Source organism: Ambystoma mexicanum, chromosome 1q (genome assembly GCF_040938575.1).
Source record: "Ambystoma mexicanum isolate Mex_15411 chromosome 1q, UKY_AmexF1_1, whole genome shotgun sequence".
Classification (NCBI taxonomy): Eukaryota; Metazoa; Chordata; class Amphibia; order Caudata; family Ambystomatidae; genus Ambystoma; species Ambystoma mexicanum.
This window is the reverse complement of record NC_090922.1, coordinates 388538245-388558007: the sequence shown is the minus strand read 5'-3', so window position 1 is coordinate 388558007 and position 19763 is coordinate 388538245. Positions and strand designations below refer to the sequence as shown.

Sequence of the window (19763 nt, the reverse complement as noted above, 5' to 3'; positions counted from 1 at the left end):
CAGAAGCTTTGCCGGGTTCTCGGACTTCCTCTTACCCGAGCCAGAGCATTGGCTCGTGGTCGATGGCGCCGGGGAGGATGCGCCCTGCCTGGCAGCCAAGGAGCCCGACCGTTCGGCGCTCCCGGTGCCCGCGGACTCGCAGTGCTTAGCCTTTTGTTGGGCCCTCGTCGCCAGACCACCCTCACAGGACTTAGAAGACCGCTCGGACTTCTTTTTCTTCTTCTCGCCTGGCGGGCTCTTACCTTCTAACCAGTTGGCGAGACGGAGGTGGCGATCCTTCATGGTCCGCTCCGACATGTTCCCACAAAACGCACAGTCCTTTTCCTTCTGCGTCTTGTCCTCATGGAGATAGTAGAGGCATAACGAATGCTTGTCCTTCTTGAAAACGTTCCGAAGCTGGCATCCAGGGCAGGTCCTGAACAGCTTCCCGGGCGTCGAGCTCCCTTTCTCCTGGGCCATGTCCAGGGTAGGCCTCGGAACTTCTGGAATCCTCCAAAAGCGTAACTCGACGAAATCTTCACCCTTGAGGGGCGTAGAAACTCCGAAACGGATCCCCGTTGATCGGAAGTAGAAACGGTGGAGCTTGAGGCTCTATTTAACCGAAGAAATGAGAAAATCTCCTGAAAAAAGCACGAAAACGCAGCAAAAGCTCGAGAGCTACAGCACGAGGAAACTTCAACGTGCGGTAAAAACCTGAGGATGGCTGCCGGGGGCAGGGTTTAGGGAGTGGGCAGTCATTGGCTGGGGGCAGTATGACCCAGAGACCAGTGATTGGTTACTACTGAGAAAGACAGATCAGAAACTAAACTGATACTGATTTTTTCTATACCGAGGATTCCCGGCCTGACGACGGGGAATATTCATGAGCATGTGAACCCATGCCAGACCCCATGCTGGAGAATTACATTCTTATTGCTTTCCTGAAGAGCCTTAATTTGCAGTTGCAATGTTGCTATTTTTTCATTATTATTAGCAACAACATGTTGAAGATCATATGAAGCGGAGTCTCTTGGTTGAGCCGTGGCATTCACAACTTATATGTTGAAGTGGAACACCGAGGGTGGAACTATGAGGCTCGGTTTGAGCAAGAGTTGCCCGGGGTGTCACATTGGAAAGCTTAGATACAATTTGAGTAGATGTCGAGGGGAAGGGTAGGAGGTTGTGAGATACCAGAGGGTTTCAGGTCTTGAGCGAATAAGAAACCCTCACTTTGATTGATTTTGGAGACAATGTCAACACATAACCACCTCAAATTTAGAATTTCTATGTGGGTGCGTTCATGCCCCTTATCTAAGAGATTCAGGATGCGTACACATACATATAATATTTGGATTGACCTGAGTGACATTTAGTTATTTGGAAAACGTCCTCGCCACCAACATCCGGTACAACATTGGGTATAGGTTGTGCACAAGCACTCCGATTGCTTCCGCCCAAGCCCTGATTAGGGGAACTAGCCAAAATTGCGTCAGAAGCGATAGAGGTGTGCTCCAGATTAGGAGGGGAATGTTGGTCATTAATATTGTATGAATATTGATTATGTAGGTGAACCTTTGCCAGTCCCCGCACTGAAGATGTAACTAGTGTTGAGGGACCCAGGGATAAAACGCACTCTTTTGCCTAGTTCAGACAGTACTGTCGGCGCTAGCATTGATAAATCAGTGCTGGATTAAGTGCTTGCTATATCTGTATGTTGTGCTGGCAGGTCAGGATTTGGATTCGCTGTGATTTCTGGGTATGGATGACCTGAGTTGGAGGGATTCGCTGTGATTTCTGGGTATGGATGACCTGAGTTGGAGGGCAGATCCAGATCTTGAAGTTCCTGGATAGTGAATGAGTGGGACTCCTGTGGAGTAGGGGTGAGTGCTTGGCGCTGAGCCCTCATATGGGTAAATGCTATATTATGACACAGTAATTTGTTGGAAGAAATATCATTTGTGGACAAAGACCTCACTGGCGAAGTAAGTGTGCGAGCATCTGCATCTAATTTGTTTATTTTCATTATATTAGTGGATTTGTTAAGGTGATGAAGTAAGGCTTCTGTGTCTGTAGAGGCAATAGCTGATGGGTCAAAGTGGAAGCGCCCACTTCTTAAACCTCCAGCCATAATCACAGAGAAAGTGCTACGAGGAGTTTGTGCGTAACTGAAGACGTGACAAAATGAATGGGGATAAATCTATAAATCTCAATGCGCGAATGTACTAATGTTGTGTGGAGAGTGAAGATGATGTGTCAATTAGACTAGATGTTACATAGAATGCAATAAATGAAAACGGCAAGGCATCACAAAGTACAGTAGTAAATTATACACATGAAAAAATTCTAATTTCGTAGACTAATAGGGCGCATTTGGTCATTCAAAGAAAGCAGTCACCAACCTACGGTAAAAACCTTCAATTGGAATAATCCTTCTTTCCAGAAACTAACGTACCTGCATCAGTGAACCCTCGCTGCGTGCTGCACACCTGGACAGCCAAACAGTCATACAATTACGGGGCACTTATGGGTGTGCATGCGCGGTGCGCGTGAGGGCCGCTGACGTAGGAAGGCTGCAGAAGTGTAGGAGTAGCAAGTGGGCGGGACTGTGGAAGAAACGAGGAAACAGTAGAGTGAATGTCACGTAGAGTAGTGAAGCCAAGAGTCAGTTACAAGGACCAAAACAAAGGTGAAAAGGAAATGCTACAGTGTTTCCACGTAGAAGTTGCTTCTCCTTGCCGATGGTGAGCTGGATAGTCGGGAGCAAAGGGAAGACAGCCTACCAGTCATACACTTACGGGGCACTCACGTAGTTTAGCCGGGGTAGATGACTTCCTCTTCGAAAAGGAGCTTGATTGTCGGCTGGCAATGGAAGTAGAAGGTGATGCTGATCGTGCCCTATGCACTTTGGGACACGCTTCTTGGAACCCCACAGAGGAGGCACCCTCAAAGGATTTAAAAGACCGTCCTCGGACCGGCCGGTCCAGGGTGAGGCATGTCCCTGCTCCGAGCACGCGTCAGAGGCCTTGGCGTTACGCCATGCGCCAGCCTACTACGCCTGTCCTTTGTTGTTTTCTTGGAGAAACCGAGGCATATCTTGTACTCTACCTCCTTGTGGTCCGGGTGCAGGCAGTAGAGGCATTGCAGGTGCTTGTTCTCCACAAACATTCCGTAGCCTGCATTTGATGCAGGGTCTGAAGAGAGACCCTTCCCTACTTCTCCAGCGTGATGGTCGGAGGGTGCGAAGATGGCACAAAGGCCTTGTAGAATCTTTGACGAGCTTCGCCCTTGGGGGGCACAGAACTTCACCAACAACTGATCCCCGCTGTCGAAAAGAGCAAACGGGTTTCTTTGAAACAAAAATAGAACTTTTTCTGTCAAAAACACGAAAAAACATAAAAATAGCTTGGAGAGCAAACTCGACGACTCCCAACACTGAAGCATGCAGTAAAAATCTGAAGATGGCAGCCAGAGGCGGAGCTTAGGGAAAGAACTGTCATTGGATGGGGCAGTATGACCCAGAGGACAGTGGTTGGTTTAGAGGAGAAATACAGTTTTTAAGTGCAAGTGAAACAGTTTTTTTCTTTTACTGAGGGTTCCCAGCCTGACGACATGGAATATTCATGGGCATGTGAATCCATGCCAGATCCCATGCTGGAGAAAATGAGAGCTAATGATAGGACCAAACAATGTTAGGGCCGATGCCCCACACAAGATGAACAAGTTACTTACCTAATCTGTTAACGTTCTTTCAATGGGATGTTCCTCCAACGTATTCCACATCTATGACAGGTAATGACCACAGCTGTGCTGCTTCGGAACATTTTTTGGTAGAGGGCGTCCTGCGTCGATGACGTCGATCTGTTGTCCCTCGAGGGCCTCCGTGGAGGTCGACGTCACCGGATGTTATATATAGGATGCACAGCGCCCGTAGCATCAGTTGTGGTATTTTCCCAGAACGTGTGGCACCAATCTCCTGCCAGTATGACTGCAGAAATCCTTCCGGAAACGTAAGCTGCAATCGCACAAGAAATTCTGTAGAGGGGCAGGCTCCGATGTGGAATACGTCGTAGGAACATCCCATCGAAAGTACGTTACCAGATAAGGTCAGTACCTTGTTCTTCGATGGGATTGTGTCCTCCGACGTATTGCACATCTATGACAAACTCCCAAATCAGTACCAATGTATGGATGTGGGAAAATAATTTGCAATTTTAGAATGCCCAATTAAATGGCTGAATAGAAGACTGCCTTCCCAAAGGCCAAACCCTGCCCATGGATGGAGTCCAAGGCATAGTGTCTCACAAAAGTATGGACAGAGGCCCATTTGGCTGCTTCGCAAATACTGCGAATAGGAACGCGCCTCTGTAGAGCAGTGGAGGCAGCCACACCCCTAGTAGAGTGAGCCCGTAAGCCTACTGGAGGGTCCTTTCCAGGCAAACGGTAACACTCAGATCGTCAAAATGATCCATCTGGACAAGGTCTGCTTGGAAACAGCCTGACCAAAGTGCCTTCCAGCATAAGCGACAAATAGCTGATCCTCCACTCTGACCCGGGAGATCCGCGAGAGATAGAAACTCAAAGCTTGCCTAAGATCCAGGATGTGGAGGAGGATAAAACACTGGAAGAATTACCTTCTGGCTCAAATGAAATTCCGACACAACCTTCGGAAGAAAAGAAGGCCACACCCGCAGGACAACCCTGTCCTTATGGAAAACAGTAAAGGGTGGCTTGGCAGAAAGTGCCTGCAACTCACTCACTCTGCTTGCGGAAGTAACCGCAACTAAAAATATAGTTTTAAAGGACAACAGTCGCAACAGACAAGAATCTAAGGGCTCAAACGGAGCTCCCATTAGGAACTTTTAAACCAAATTCAAATCCCATCCCAGCACTTGGAAAGGCGACAGTGGATAGTTAGCCCTTCTAGAAACTGAAAAATCAAAGGGATCTTAAAATAAGAACATTCCTCAGACGAGCGCTTAAATATGGACAGCGCCACCAGGTAACCATTAATGGTACCTATTTGCAAGCCCTTGTGGGCTAGGGAAAGCAAAAAAGACAAAACCAAAGGAATGGAACATTGGAAAGATTCCACATTCTTTACCCTGCACCAGTCACAGAACTTTCTCCAACAGCAACAGTACTTGGATTTTGTTGCGGGCCTTCTGGCCGAAAGCAACACCTCCATCACGTCTTCGACGAGGTCCCAATCCTTTTACCTCAACCTTTCAGATACCAAACATGAAGGCTGAGAGACTTGACCTCTGGATGGAGAACCCGACCCGCCTCCCATGAGAGCAGATCGTCTCGATAGGGAACACGGCGTAGAGGGCAGATGGACATGTCTAGAAGGTCCGGGTACCACGCTCTCCTGGCCCATGCTGGAGCAATGATTTTCATTCAGGAACCGAACCTCCGTAACCTCCGCAACACTTGTGGAATGACGGGGACTGGAGGAAACGCGTACAGCAGTGGGAAGGACCACTCCACTACCAACGCGTCCCCTAAGGATCCTCTTGGAGGAAATTCCTGCAAGCAGAATCTTTCGCAATTCCGGTTGACACTGGTGGTGAAGAGATCCACTTGTGGAGTTCCCCAAAGGGCGAAGATCTCCAAAAGAACTTCCTGAGCCAGCTCCCACTCGTGAGAGACCGTGCTCTGCCTGCTCAGAGCGTCTGCCGCCGCCATGTTTTTGTCTCCGCCAGATGAACGGCAGAGATCGAAATTTCCTGCTGGATGGCCCAGAAGCAGAGCTGCATCGCCTCCCTGCACAACAGGAGTGACCCTGCCCCCCCCTTTTTTGTTTTAGTTACTTACCTGTAACTGTATTTCTCCAGCATTGGTATCTTTCATAGATTCACATGCTTGAATATTCCCCGTCGTCAGAATGGGAATCCTTGGTGATAATTATTGACGTTTTTTTAATATACTTACACTGCCAACTAGCAGTGCATGTACATAGCCCATTGTAGTCTTTGAGCCATTCTATTGTGTAGTCCCTCCACACATTTTGGTCCTTTATGGCCCCAACCAATGAGGTGGCAGGGCTTAAGCTCCGCCCCCGGCAGCCATCTTCAGATTTTGAACCATAGATGTTACATTATGATGGATGCTAAGCATAGGAGCAACCTCTGAGGGGAGGCGGGCAGGCGCATGTGAATCTATGAAAGATACCAATGCTGTAGAAATACAGTTACAGGTAAGTAACTAAGACTTCTCCAGTATTGGATCTTTCATAGATTCAGATGCTTGAATAGAATACCAAGCAGTTAAACATGCCACCATCATTACATATATGCATAAATACAGAAAAAACATATTTGTGATCAAACCTTTACCATGCAGCAACACAACGGTTACATACCCCGGGAAAGGTGGGAAAAGGAGGCTGTCCTACCTTATGCAAACAGATGGCGGAGCCATCTGCCTGTCCAACTGCAGTTTCTTTGTTGGTGTCTTCAGCCAGGCAGTAGCGTTTCGCGAAGGTGTGCAGAGTGCTCCACGTGGCGGCTCTGCATATGTCCTTCAAGGCTACCCCTGCGTGGAATGCTGTTGACGCCGCCCTTCCTCTGGTGGAGTGTGCAGATGGCGGTCTAATTAGAGGGTCGCCTTTTATCTGATGGCAGTGGGTGATGCAAGACGATACCCAGCGTGCCAGACTTTGTTTAGAGATATGATGACCTTTGGTACGGCCAGAGAAGGCAATGAACAGTCGGTTTGAGGAGCGGAACACCTGGGTTCTCTGTAAATAAAACTTCAATACTCTAGAAACATCTAGAGAATGTAATGCTCTTTCCGCTTCAGAAGCGTGATTCTGGAAAAAGGTTGGTAAAACAATGCGCTCTGCGAGTGTAATCTCCGAAAGCACCTTGGGAAGGTACTTAGGATGTGGTCTTAAGATGACGCGGTCCTTCTGGAACAAAGTAAATGGAGGCTCAGAAGACAAAGCTTGCAACTCACTGATCCTTCTGGCTGATGTGATGGCTATCAGAAAAGCTGTTTTCCAGGACAAGAATTTCACTTCGCATCTGTTTATGGGTCGAAGGGAGGTTGCATGAGGGCCGTCAAGACGGTGTTGAGGCTCCAGTTCGTAACTGGCGAAGGCGTAGGAGGATAAATACGCATCAGCCCTTTCAGGAAGACTTTAACCGCGGGTAAAGAAGAACAAGTTACTTCTTACCTGGTAACGTTCTTTCGACGGGATGTTCCTCCGACGTATTCCTTATCTTTGATAATACGTTTCCAGCTTGCTGGCCTCGGAAATTTTTTCTGTAGAGGGCGCTGCGCGTCGACGTCCGCCGAGTCGATGTCCTTCGACGGCCACCGTCCGTTGCTCAGTTCTGTTTTGTAGCATAAGAAAAGTCATGCCTGAATTGGTTATTGACCTTGAAGGAGCGTAAGCTGCAACCATAAGGGAAGTTATCACTGCGGGGATGGATGGGAGGGGCGATAAGGAATACGTCGGAGGAACATCCCGTCGAAAGAACGTTACCAGGTAAGAATTAACTTGTTCTTCGAAGGGATTGTGTCCTCCGACGTATTCCTTATCTTTGATAGACTCCCATAGCTGTGGCATGTAATTGGAGGTGGGAGTGAGTGTGATATATATCCCTTTAGGGATGGACCGAATGTAATACGGCCTTGCCAAATCTGGTCTCTTGAGCAGTGGAGGAATCCAGATTGTAAAACTTTGTGAATGTATGTGCGGACGACCATTTGGCAGCCGCACATATGTCCCGGACCGGTACCCCTCTTTGGAGAGCCGAAGAGGCTGCGATACCCCTGGTTGAATGAGCCCTGAGATTTTGGGGTGGCTCTTTCCCTCCTAGTCTATAACATTCCAGGATGGCCAGAAAAATCCACCTGGAGATGGTTTATTTTGTTATGGGTAGTCCCAACTTGTGACCTGAGTATCCTACAAACAGTTGGTCTGCTTGTCTGATCTTAGCCATTCTGCTGATGTAAAAGCTGAAAGCTCGCCTAGGGTCCAGCCTATGTAGCCTTTCCTCCTCTTTCCCCAGATGGGGAGGAGGGTAGAACGAAGGTAAGGCAATTTTCTGAGTAATATGAAATTCAGAAACCACCTTTGGGAGGAAATTAGGCTTCATCTGTAGGACAACTTTGTCCTTGTGGAAGATTGTATGTGGGGGTTTACAGGAGAGAGCTTGTAGCTCGCTCACCCTCCTAGCAGATGTTAGTGCTACCAATAGGACAGCTTTAAGCGTGAGAAATCTCAGCGCGCAAGAGTGAAGTGGTTCGAATGGAGTGCCCATTAAGAAGTTTAAGACTAAATTTAAGTCCCATAAGGGAACCTGGAATGGTTTTGGAGGGTAAACATTAGTTAGTCCCTTGAGAAATTGTACGACTAGAGGAAGTTTGAAATACGATGGTTCCTCCGCAGTGCGCTTGAAGATAGAAAGCACAGCGAGATAGCCTTTTACAGTGCCCACTTGAAGGCCTGAGTTTGCCAAGTAGAGTAGAAACGATAACACCGTGTACCACATGAAAAAGGGTCGATATTCTCTTCCCTACACCAGCGGCAAAATTTGTTCCAATGGCAGCGGTATGAAGACTTTGTTGCCGGTCTTCTGGCCGAAAGCAACACCTCCATGACGTCATCAGGGAGATCCCAATCCTTGTACCTCAACCTTTCAGAAGCCAAGCTGGAAGGCTGAGGGTTCTGGTGTTCGGATGGAGAACCTGACCTCCCTTCTGCGAGAGAAGATTCTCTTTGATTGGAAGACGGATTGGAGGACAGATGGACATATCTAGAAGGTCCGGGTAGCACGTTCTCCAGGCGCAATCCGGGTAAATTAGGTTCATGGACTTCTGGAATCTTCTCAACCTCCTGATCATTTGAGGAATAACAGGGACTGGAGGGAACGCGTAAAGGTGTGGAAACTCCCAGTCCACTACGAACGCATCTCCTAGAGCTCCTCTCGGGGGAAATTCCCTTGAACAGAACAGATCACACTTCTTGTTGTTTCTTGTGGCAAACAGATCCACCTGAGGGGTTCCCCAAAGGGTGAAGATCTCTTGAAGGACTTCCTGAGCTAGTTCCCACTCGTGGGAGACTGTGCTCTGCCTGCTCAGAGCGTCCGCTGTCAAGTTCTTCTCTCCGGCTAGGTGGACAGCCGATAGAGAGATTCCTTCTTGGATTGCCCAAAACCAGAGCTGCATCGCCTCTCGGCACAGTGGCAGTGATCCTACACCTCCTCTTTTGTTGAGGTAGTGCATGGCCACCGTGTTGTCCGTCATTATCAGGACATTCCTCCCCTGTACTGATGGCAGGAAAGCTTTCAGCGCTAGTCTGATTGCTCTCAGCTCTAATAGGTTGATGTGTAGTCTGGACTCCGATGGAGACCAACGACTGCTGATGGTCAAGTCGTTGGCATGGGCTCCCCACCCCGTGAGTGAGGGGTCTGTGACTACTGTTATCTCCGGCCATGGTTGCCAAAACAGTTCTCCTTTCAAGATGTTCTCTGGATAGGCCCACCATTGAAGGTCGCGGGCTACTTTGAATTACGACCACTGACTTCTCAGTGCCCACTGAAGAGATCTCATTCTCAGGCGAGCCTTTGGCACAAGGAAGATGCAGGATGCCATGAGGCCTAGCAACCTCAAAAAGTCGAAGGCTGGGAGACGTTGGGCATCTTGAAACTTGGTGACCATCTGTAGAATATCTTGAGCCCTCACCTCTGGTGGCGAGGCTTTTCCCAGGGAAGTGTCCAGGACCGCTCCAATGAACTGGAGTCTCTGTGATGGTATCATCTGTGACTTCTTTAAATTGAGGGAGAAGCCCAGTCTGTGAAGGAAGTGGCAGACATAATCTAGCTGGGCCAGGGCCTGTTCCGAAGATACAGCCCTGATCAGCCAGTCGTCCAGGTAGGGGTAGACGTGGATCCCTTCCCTCCTTAGACTCGCCGCCACTACCGACATCAGCTTGGTGAAGACCCTCGGGGCGGAGGTCAGCCCAAATGGCAGAACTCGAAATTGATAGTGAGAGTCGCCAATTGCGAACCTCAGGTATTTCCTGTGTTTGAGATGGATTGGCACATGGAAATAAGCATCCTGAAGGTCCAGAGATACCAGCCAGTCCAGGAGCTGGAGGGCCTGAAGGATCTGAGAGAGAGCTACCATCTTGAACTTGTCCTTCCTGAGGAACTTGTTCAATTCTCGTAAGTCCAGGATGGGTCTCAGTCCTCCGTCCTTCTTTGGTATGAGAAAGTAGGGGAGAGTACCAGCCCTTGTTCCTGTCCGCTACAGGTACCAGGTCTATGGCACCTTTCTGTAGCAGGTCTATAATATCCTGCAAGAGGAGCGGATCTGGAACTTTTAGAGAGCTGTTCCCCGGTGGATGACTCTGAGGAATGTGTAGAAAAGGTAGGCAGTAACCTTGGGCAACTGTTTCCAATGCCCAAGCATAGCCTGCCATTCCGGCAGATGGTGAGTTAACCTGCCCCCTACAGGTGTATTGTGTGGAAAGGCCTCAGAGTGGTTTGGGGGCGGCTGATGCAGATGCCGAGGGTAAAGAAGCACCTGCTGCTGCTGCGGTCTTAGTACTTTTGACCCGTCCACCTCGGGTGGATCTTCTTTGGCCTCTTTGAGCCGGCTGTCTAATAGCGAAAGGACTTTCCTCTTCCAGAGGTTCCTGAGGGGCGAAAAGAAGGTTGGCGGATAGCAGCTCCTAAAGATTTTGCTGCTGCTTTAGAAGTATGTAACTTTTCCAGACTGTCATCAGCCTTTTTCCCGAATAATGAAGAGCCGTCAAAGGGCATATTCAAAAGTCTGGCCTGTACATCTGGAGCAAAGCCCGACTTTCGCAACCACGCATGCCTGCGGATTGTTGTGCTTGCCGCCATGGCCCTGCTGATACTGTCAGTGGAATCGATGCCAGTTTGAAGTGATTCGCACATGGTATCCTTGCCATCTTTAATAATGTTAAGGAAGGCTTCCTTTTCCTCTCCTTCGGGTATGCAGTCAGCCGCTGATGAAGCACACTCCCATAGTGTGTGACTGAACCTGGCGAGCGTACAGGTGGCGTTGATGGACTTCAACGCCATACTACAGGCAGAGAAAACTTTCTTCGCCATAGAGTCGTACCTCTTGTCATCTCTATCCTGTGGAGCAGTAGGGTAAGCAGTCCTACTGCTAGATGAAGTTGCCGCTTGAACCACCAGGCTCTCTGGAGTCGGATGTTTTGATAAGTATTCAGGGTCAGCAGCCACTATCCTATACTTGGTTGACAATCTTTTATTAACTGCAGGGATAACTTCGGGAGTTTCCCAATTAGATGCAATTTTCCTTTGTAAGGCTGCATGGAAGGGGACCACCGGGTCCTCCTGTGGGCCTTTGTCTAAAATATTTGTTAGGCTTGATCCTGTTGAAAAACAGGTGAAGGCGCAGACCAACCCATAAATTCAATAATTCTTGCCACCAGGGTTCTATAGGGTGTTTCGGCATGTTCCCCTGGGTCTGGCTTAACAAATTCCACTTCTGGGGAAGTGTCCAGCCCACTTGCCTCATGTAGTGACTCCTGTAGGTCTTTCAGCCTTCTTTCGAAAACGGTGTCGAAAAAACTGGAAGGGGTCTCGAAGAACTCGAGAGGATCGGGATCCTACTCGAGGGCATCGACGACGGTCTCGGCGTCGTGCCGGAGGCCCTTGAAATCACCGTTGGCTGTGGAGTGGCCTTGGTCCTCTCTTTCATCGGCGTCGACGATGGCGTCGAGTCGATCGACCGATGCGTCGAGGAACCCTTCGACAACGGCGTTGATGGCGCCGATCTGTGCGTCGAGGGAATCATCTACGACGGCGAAGATGGTGCCTTCTTACCCGATGGCTCATGGTGCTCTCGGGTGGAATGTTTCGCCGGGTGCTGCGACTCGCAGCGTTTTGATTTTTTGGGTTTTTTACCCGGGGTATCACCCTCAGCTGTCTTCGAGGGGGTCGAGGCCGCGTTCTCGAAGACGCTTAACATTTTCTTTCTGAATTCCTCCCACTCAGCTTGAGAACTGTGTTTAGTGGGACAGGAGACCCTTTCTGGGGACACAGAAGACGACGAGGAATGGGACCTTCAACGTCTCTTTTTTGAGTGTCTTGATTTTGACGAATGGTGGGAGCTACTTCGAGATCTAGAATGGGAATGTTTTCGACGGCGAGGAGACGAATGCCTCGACTCAGCCGAAGAAACTTTCGAGAAGGTTTTGGCTGACTTACCTCTCTCGAGCTTCCCCTTGCGCTCCTTCAAGGCTTTCGCCGTCATGGACATGCAGTCCTCCCACTCTGAACAATGGTGCTCGGATCCCAAGCACCATAAGCAGATCCTGTCTGGATCCGTTATTGACTTTTTTACCGCAGTCTCGACATTTCTTGAAGCCGGATCGCGGTGTCGTCGGTTCTGATGAAGAAGCCATTGAGAACGATAAGGAATATTTGAGTAGAAATAGTTAGTTATCCTGACTGAACTGAGCAACGATGTTCCAATGCCCCACGAAGCGTGGAAAAACGGAACTGAGCAACGGACGCAGCGCGTGGCTATTTATGGGCATGGTGACGTCAGCGCCGATACGGTGGCCGTCGAAGGACATCGACTCGGCGGACGTCGACGCGCAGCACCCTATACAGAACAAATTTCCGAGGCCAGCAAGCTGGAAACGTATTATCAAAGATCTCCGGGGTTGTCGTGTACGCCGCTATGGCTAACAGATGGACCTTGATGGAGGGCAATGAGAGCCCTGACTTAGCTAGGTACAACAAGTAGGGCAGAACCTGATCAACCGAGACCGTGAGAGGATCGATTGCAGAGTTCTCACACCATTTGGAGAAACGGGTCCATTTCCTGGTGTAGGTAACATGCGTCGAAGAGGGTTCTCGCGGCCCTGATGATATCCCAGCATTCAGATCGTAGCTTCAGGTTCATCAGTTTGTGCTGCTCAGGAATCATGCCTTGAGAGATAGGCTCCTTGGGTCGTGGTGGAGGACCTTGCGGTTCTGTTGTGTCAACAGATATTGATGCATCTTGAGGCGAATCGGGGGCAGACAGGATAGATGCTTCAGCGTTGAGTACCAGACTTGCTGCGCCCAATCCGGTGGGATTAGGATCATAGAACAATCCTGTTCTTTCACCCTGCGAAGTACCCTCACCAATGAGGGGAATGGGAGGAAAGGCATAGAGGAACTTCACCGTCCAATTCACTAAGAACGCGTCTCCCAGTGATTGGTACTCTGGGTATCTCGAGGCAAACCTCTTGCACTTTTTGTTGTTCCTGGTGGCAAAAAGGTCGATATGCGGGGGAACCCATAAGGCAAAAATCTGTTGTGTTTCCTTTTCGTCCAGTTCCCACTCGTGGGATGACGTGTAATCCCTGCTTAGTCTGTCTGCTAGGACATTGTCCACTCCCGTAAGATGCTCTCCCTTGATTTGCACTCCGTGGTGTAAGGCCCATGCCCATAGCTGTTGGGCTTACTGTGATAGGACTTCTGACCTCGTGCCTCCCTGCTTTTTTGTGTAGTGCATGGAGTTTGTGTTGTCTGTCTGGACTGTAAGTACTTGGCCAGCTATCACTGGTAGGAAGGCATTCAACGCCAACCTTATGGCTCTGAGCTCTAACATATTGATGTGAAGTTGGGACTCTTGTGTCGACCAAGTGCCCTTTTTTGGAGGTTCGCAAGATGAGCACCCCAGCCTGATAAGGAAGCGTCCGTCCTCAGCAGAAGGGTCGATGTCGGTGCTTGGAATGGCATCCCCTGCATAAGATTTCTCGGAACATTCCACCATCGAAGAGCTTTGTACAACGTCGATGGAATCTGGACGATGTCCTCCCAGCATCCGAGAGCTTGTTTCCATTGGTGGTCCAGGGCCTCCTGAACCGGTCTCATGAAGAGCCTGCAGTTTGGTATGAGGAATATGCACAATGACATCATGCCCAGAAGGGATTTGTAAGAGCGTACAGATGTTGTCCCTTTCTCCAGGAAGCTCGATGTTGAGTGTAGAATCACTGATACCCTTTCTGTCGATGGCCTCACCCTGGGAATGCTGGTATCGAGCTCGGCTCCCAGGAAGAGAGCTGTTTTGCTGGGAACGAGGCAGGACTTTGTGTTTATGGAAAAACCTAACTCTTAAGAGGTTGATAGTCCTTGACACTGCTGAGTGAGCCCTTGCGGCGGAACTTGCTTTATCAGACAATCGTCCAGGTAAGGAAAGACTTACGTTCCTGCCCGCCTGAGACTTGCAGCTACAGGCGCCAAGCATTTTGTGAAAACTCTCGGTGCCGATTTTAAAATGAAGCTCTCCCACCGTGAACCTGAGGAACTGTTTGTGTGCTGGATGGATCGGTACATGGAAGTTTGCGTCCTCCAAGTCTAAAGTGGCCAAGAAGTCATGCTTGTTTAACCAAGGTAGAACCCCTTGTAAAGCTACCATCTTGAATGTTATGCGTTTGATACATTTGTTGAGTGACCTCAGGTCCAAGATGGACCTCCATTGACAGTTCTTCTTTCTGATGAGGAAGAAGTCGGAGTAGAAACCCTTTCCCCTCTGAGTGTATGGCACTGGTTCTACCGCTGCCTTCTGGAGTAGTTTTTGCACCTCGGACATGACTTGCCTTAACATATGTACCCTGCGCGAAGTTGGAGGCAGGGAAGGAGGTTGGTCTAGAAATTGTAAGGTGTGACCCTTTCGGATCACCTGTAACACCCATTTTCCGATGTAATTGAATGCCAGCGCTGGAAGAACTGGCATACCCAGTTCTTCCAGCGCTGGCGTTGAGGGGAAAGTGTTTGATAGTCAGTTTTGCTTGCCTTGTGTCATGATCACTGTTTATGCCCCTAGAGTGACTCCCCCAAAGTTCGTGGACTGTTGCTTACTGTTCCTGGGTGAAGGGCAAGAAAGACATTGTCTAAGGATTTCATGATATTTAACTTCCTCATAAACCAACATGGCCGCCTAGTTTCTTCTTGGTAGTGGCTGTGTCTGTCTAGATGTTTTACACTCCTTGCCTATATAAGCCACTCCCCTTAGCTACTCTGCGCTTTGCGTCATCCTGCTGATTCAGTCTACGCTTACCGCGGATTTGCTCTCTGTCTCTAGTCAGCTGAGTCAAATAGTTTCATGGTTTTCCACAGCCCTCATATAATTAGGTTCATGCCGATTAGTTTTGTGGCCCTTTGATTTCCCTGTCATTAATTCCTGTTACCTGACACACGCTCGCTTAAAGCCGGCAGTGTCACCGTGTCTTCAGTCAGAATCTTTCCCACAGCAAGTATTACCTTGCATTGTCTGCTTGTAACGCGTGCCCGTTTTCAATTGTTTTATGTAATTTTGTTTGTCTTTGATAACATCGAGCCCCTCACAGTTCCTGGTTAAATTGTGTTGTCACCTTCATTCGTCAGAATTCTCCTCAGCTAGTATTCCTCATTTTGATGTTGTGGACGCTGGTGTGTTCATTCACGTTTTCACGTGACGGCATCAGCGCATAACAAATAACCTAGAGCTCTCAAGGTTGCAGGTGTTTATTAGGTGTGCGCACAGTATTCCTGTCATTGTTATTGCCTGAACACGTTGCTGTTGCCGTGGGATTCTGTCACTGGATTCGCTGTCTCACTTGAGCGTTCCGTGGCAGAAGCTTTTGTCTCTGCATACACCATTAAGCAAGTTTCATAGGAAGAGTCAAGTAAGGCTTTGAATGTCATTTAGGAAGATTACTTCCATTACAGCACCACTGCATTTCCTATGCTGTTAACGGTCATCATTGCAAGCAATGTAAATTAATTCAGTTCAGCACTATTGCTCATTTAGAGTGTTGAATGCATATTGCATTACATTACTCCATGCCATCTTCATAATCCTCATGCACAAGTCTTTAGCGCAGTTCGCATAGTCTTTCCTGTTCATTATTTATATCCAGCAAGGGCACTTTTCCCAGTTCCGTATAGTCACACATTGGTGGGGGTTTTCCATCCAGTCCCCTCAAGAGGTGTTTCATTCTACCGTCCGCTCTTCAGAATACGCGCCCCTGCTCAGAAGCAGGATGGAGAGCTCACCATTAAAGAACTAAAGGTAATTGAGAGAAGGAAGAGAGAGACCAAGAATCAAAACGAGAAACCTATATTTAGTCATATTCTTCTTGGAGAAGATTACTGAGAAGCTTACTGTGTATTCTATAGATGAATGGGGACAGCATATTAAGAATCTTTGAAAAAAGATAACATCGCAAGCTAAGAAGAGTCCTAAGGATAATCATTCAGAAGTGGGTGTCCCCGCAGAGTTCAGGTAAGCGTTACACTTGTGACTTCCCTTGGGCGGAGCCACGCCTGCCTCTATGGGCGTATCTGTTGGATGACTGATATTTATTATCTTGATACGTGCCGCCTTGTGCTTTCTGCCCATACGAGGAGCGACTGTATCCTCTGAATTTGGGAGATGAGCCTCTAAAGGGACGAAAAGATCGATGGTCCTTATTTTTGTCCTTCAAAGAACTGATGGCTCGGCTGTGTCTGCTTTGATTCCCTTCAGATGGTAGTCTATCTTCTTTCCAAAGAGATCTTGTCCATCAAAGGGCATGTCTAATATCTGCGTTTGGACTTCAGGCCTAAAATTAGTAGCCTTCATCCAGGCCTACCTTCTGAGTACTCTGCCGTGCGCCATCTGTCTGGAGCCCAATTCGGCCACATCAACCGCTGCATCCATCACATGATCCGATGCTGCTTCACCGTCAGCGATTATTGACCGATTTCCTTTCCTCTGATGCAACCTGACTTTTGAACAATTCTGCAGCTTTGCCTATTATGGTATGCCAAGAAAGCAGATCATCCGGCGGTGAAGGCTCGCCTGGTGAATCTCTCCTCCTGGGCTTCTCGACTACATAGTCATCCCACTCACTGGTTGCGTCAGGCTCCTGTGTTATTTCTCCTTCTTCTGGGTCAGAGAATTCTCTAAAACGATCCTCCTGCCAATCTGAAACCAAAATGGTGGACGGCACCATTGTTGGATCTCCATCCGGAGATCGAGGTCTATCTGATGACTGTGGTGATGGGACTCTTGTCGGTGAAGCACTGTGAGTGCTGCTCCTAGGTCTCTCCGAAGGGTTTCCGATTCTATGGGATCAGTCAGTATATCCTTCTCCCTTTGACGTCTGTAGAAATCCTCTACAATCCTCTGTACAGATAACATAAGTATCGGGTCATGAGGATATTCAGCCTCTTCCGTGGATGCCAGCCAAGGAGGACTGTGTTGTTTCGGAAAGGGCCCAGGTCTCTCTTCCACAACTTCTGCATCTGAAAATTCTTGCTGGAGAATAACATCAGGGAGTTCTGCCATGTCCCCTAGAGGTGAAACTTGCTGTACCAGTGGTTCAGCTTCAGTACCCTCAAGGAGATTGTCTTCAATGACAGATGTATCGTGCGCAGAAGGCGCCTCAGACTCCAATTCCTCCGTAGCTGCAGGAACTTGCGGTGTAGCAGACGGTGTTGTGGGCGATGCCATCTTCGCTGACGAGCGTCCCGTGGACGGTGCTTCTGTCGACGGATGTGCTTTGGTTCCCATCGACTAATGCGGTTTGCCCGTCAACGAGGGCTTCGCCGATGACTATGGTCTGCATCCTGTCGACGAATGCTTCGTGGACGAATGTGGTTTGGCCGCTGACGAGTGCGTTGTGGATGAATGGTGTGTTTTCTTTGTCGACGAGTGCTTCGTGGACGATAAATATGATGACGATGATCTTGCTGTCGACGATCTTTTATGCATGATCGTCGTCGATGGTATGGCCTATGACGGGCCTTTACCTTTCCCTTCGCTCGTGGACGGTTTCCCCGTCAATGACTGTCCCCCCGGTTTTTTGCAAATTCCTCCTTACCTCTGGAAGTAGATTTTGCTGATGAGTGAGACTTCTTCTGGCTTGATGAGTCCAGTGGAGGCAGAAAGGGTATCAACTCCAGCTTCCTCTTGCTTTTAGCTATGGGAGAGGAACTCCTTTCCACTGAAGAGGACCTTCTCTTTGAAGTTTGCCTCTCAGATGGAATGCTGGATTGGACAGGAGCTGTCCTGACAGACTCTTCGCCCGAAGATTGATCCCTGGCTTCCAGGTGTAAAAGGAGTCTTGTATGCCTGTCCTGAAGGGTCTTGGTGGAAAATGTTTTACAAATATCGCATTTCTGGATGTCATGTGGGTACAGACAATAAATGCAATGTTCGTGTGGGTCTTTCATGTAAACTAGTTTCTTCTTGCACCTCGTGCAGTCCCTGAACAGGGAAGGCTTCTTGACAGCCTGAGGTGCAGCCATTTATGAAGAGAAAATTCACACAACGATTTTGTAGTGAAAAGAACAGTTTTCTGTCTCAAGGTTTCACTGAGACTAAAGGCCCTAAGTAGGGGAACAAAGCAGAATATATTTGAAAGAAATATATTCCACACAAAAGTAGAAAAGATTTGAAAAGCTCAGAGAGCTTGAGGATTCCCTGTGTCTGTTAGACTGCGGTGAAAAATCTGAAGATGGCTGCCAGGGGCGGAGCTTGAGCCCTGCCACCTCATTGGTTGGGGCCATAAAGGACCAAAGTGAGGTGGAGGGACTACACAATAGAATGGCTCATAGACTACAATGGGCTATGTACATGCACTGCTAGTTGGCAGTGTATGTATATTAAAACATTTTTAATCATTATTTATCACTGAGGATTTGCAGTCTGACGACGGGGACTATTCAAACATCTGAATCTATGAAAGATCAAATGCTGGAGAAGTTGAGACAGTGCATGGCCATTGTATTGTCCGTCATAATCAGGACATTCTTCCCCCGCAGAGACGGCAGAAAAGCCTTCAGGGCTAGCCTGACGGTTCTCAGCTCTAACGGATTGATGTGGAGTCTGGACTCGACAGAGACCAACGACCGCTGACTGTCAACTCGTTGGCATGAGCTCCCCATCCCGTGAGGGATGCGTCCGTCACGATCGTCACCTCCGGCCATGGCTGCCAAAATGGTGCTCCCTTCATCAGATTGCCTTCGACGATCCCAACCATAGAAGATCCTGGGCGACCGAGGTCGGAATCTGGACGGGATCTGACATCCTGCCGGAGAACTGCAACCACTGCCTCTTGAGAGCCCACTGCAGAGATCTCATCCGCAGCCTGGCCTCTGGCACCAGGAAAATAAGGATGCCATGAAACCGAGCAACCTCAAGAACTCGAACGCCGGGAAACTCTGGGCACGTTGAAACCTGTTCACCATCTGCAGAATATGATGAGCCCTCACCTGGGGAGGCGAACACAGCCCCAGGGATGTGTCGAGCACTGCTCCGATGTATTGGAGCTGCTGGGTAGGTGTCAAATGGGACTTCTTTAAATTGAGGGAGATGCCCAGCTTGTGAAAGGTGTGGCAGGTGATAGACAGATAATCCATGGCTTGCTCGGGAGAGCGTGCACTGATCCACCAATCGTCCAGTTAGGGGTAGACGTGAATCCCCCTTTTCCTGAGATACGCTGCCACCACCACCATCAGCTTGGTGAAGACCCTCGGGGCAGAGGTCAATCCGAACGGCAGGACCCGAAACTGAAAATGCGAGTCGCCAACCGCAAACCTCAGGTACATCCTGTGCTTGGGATGAATCGGCACATGAAAGCATCCTTGAGATCGAGAAACACCAACCAATCCTGAAGCTGAAGGGCCTGGAGGACTTGAGAAAGAGTTATCAATCTTTAACTTGTCCTTCCTGAGGAGCTTGTTCAACCAACGCAAGTGCATGATGGGTCTCAATCCCCCGTCCTTTTTCGGGATAAAAAAATAAGGGGAATA

General features: G+C 48.9%; 1 protein-coding gene across 8 annotated transcripts in view; it reads right to left on the bottom strand.

Moving 5' to 3' along the window:
- CHD9 (chromodomain helicase DNA binding protein 9) overlaps positions 1-19763 on the bottom strand; it is a 3201601-nt gene that overhangs the window by 1428572 nt on the left and 1753266 nt on the right. The gene's annotated exons all lie outside the window — the stretch shown is intronic.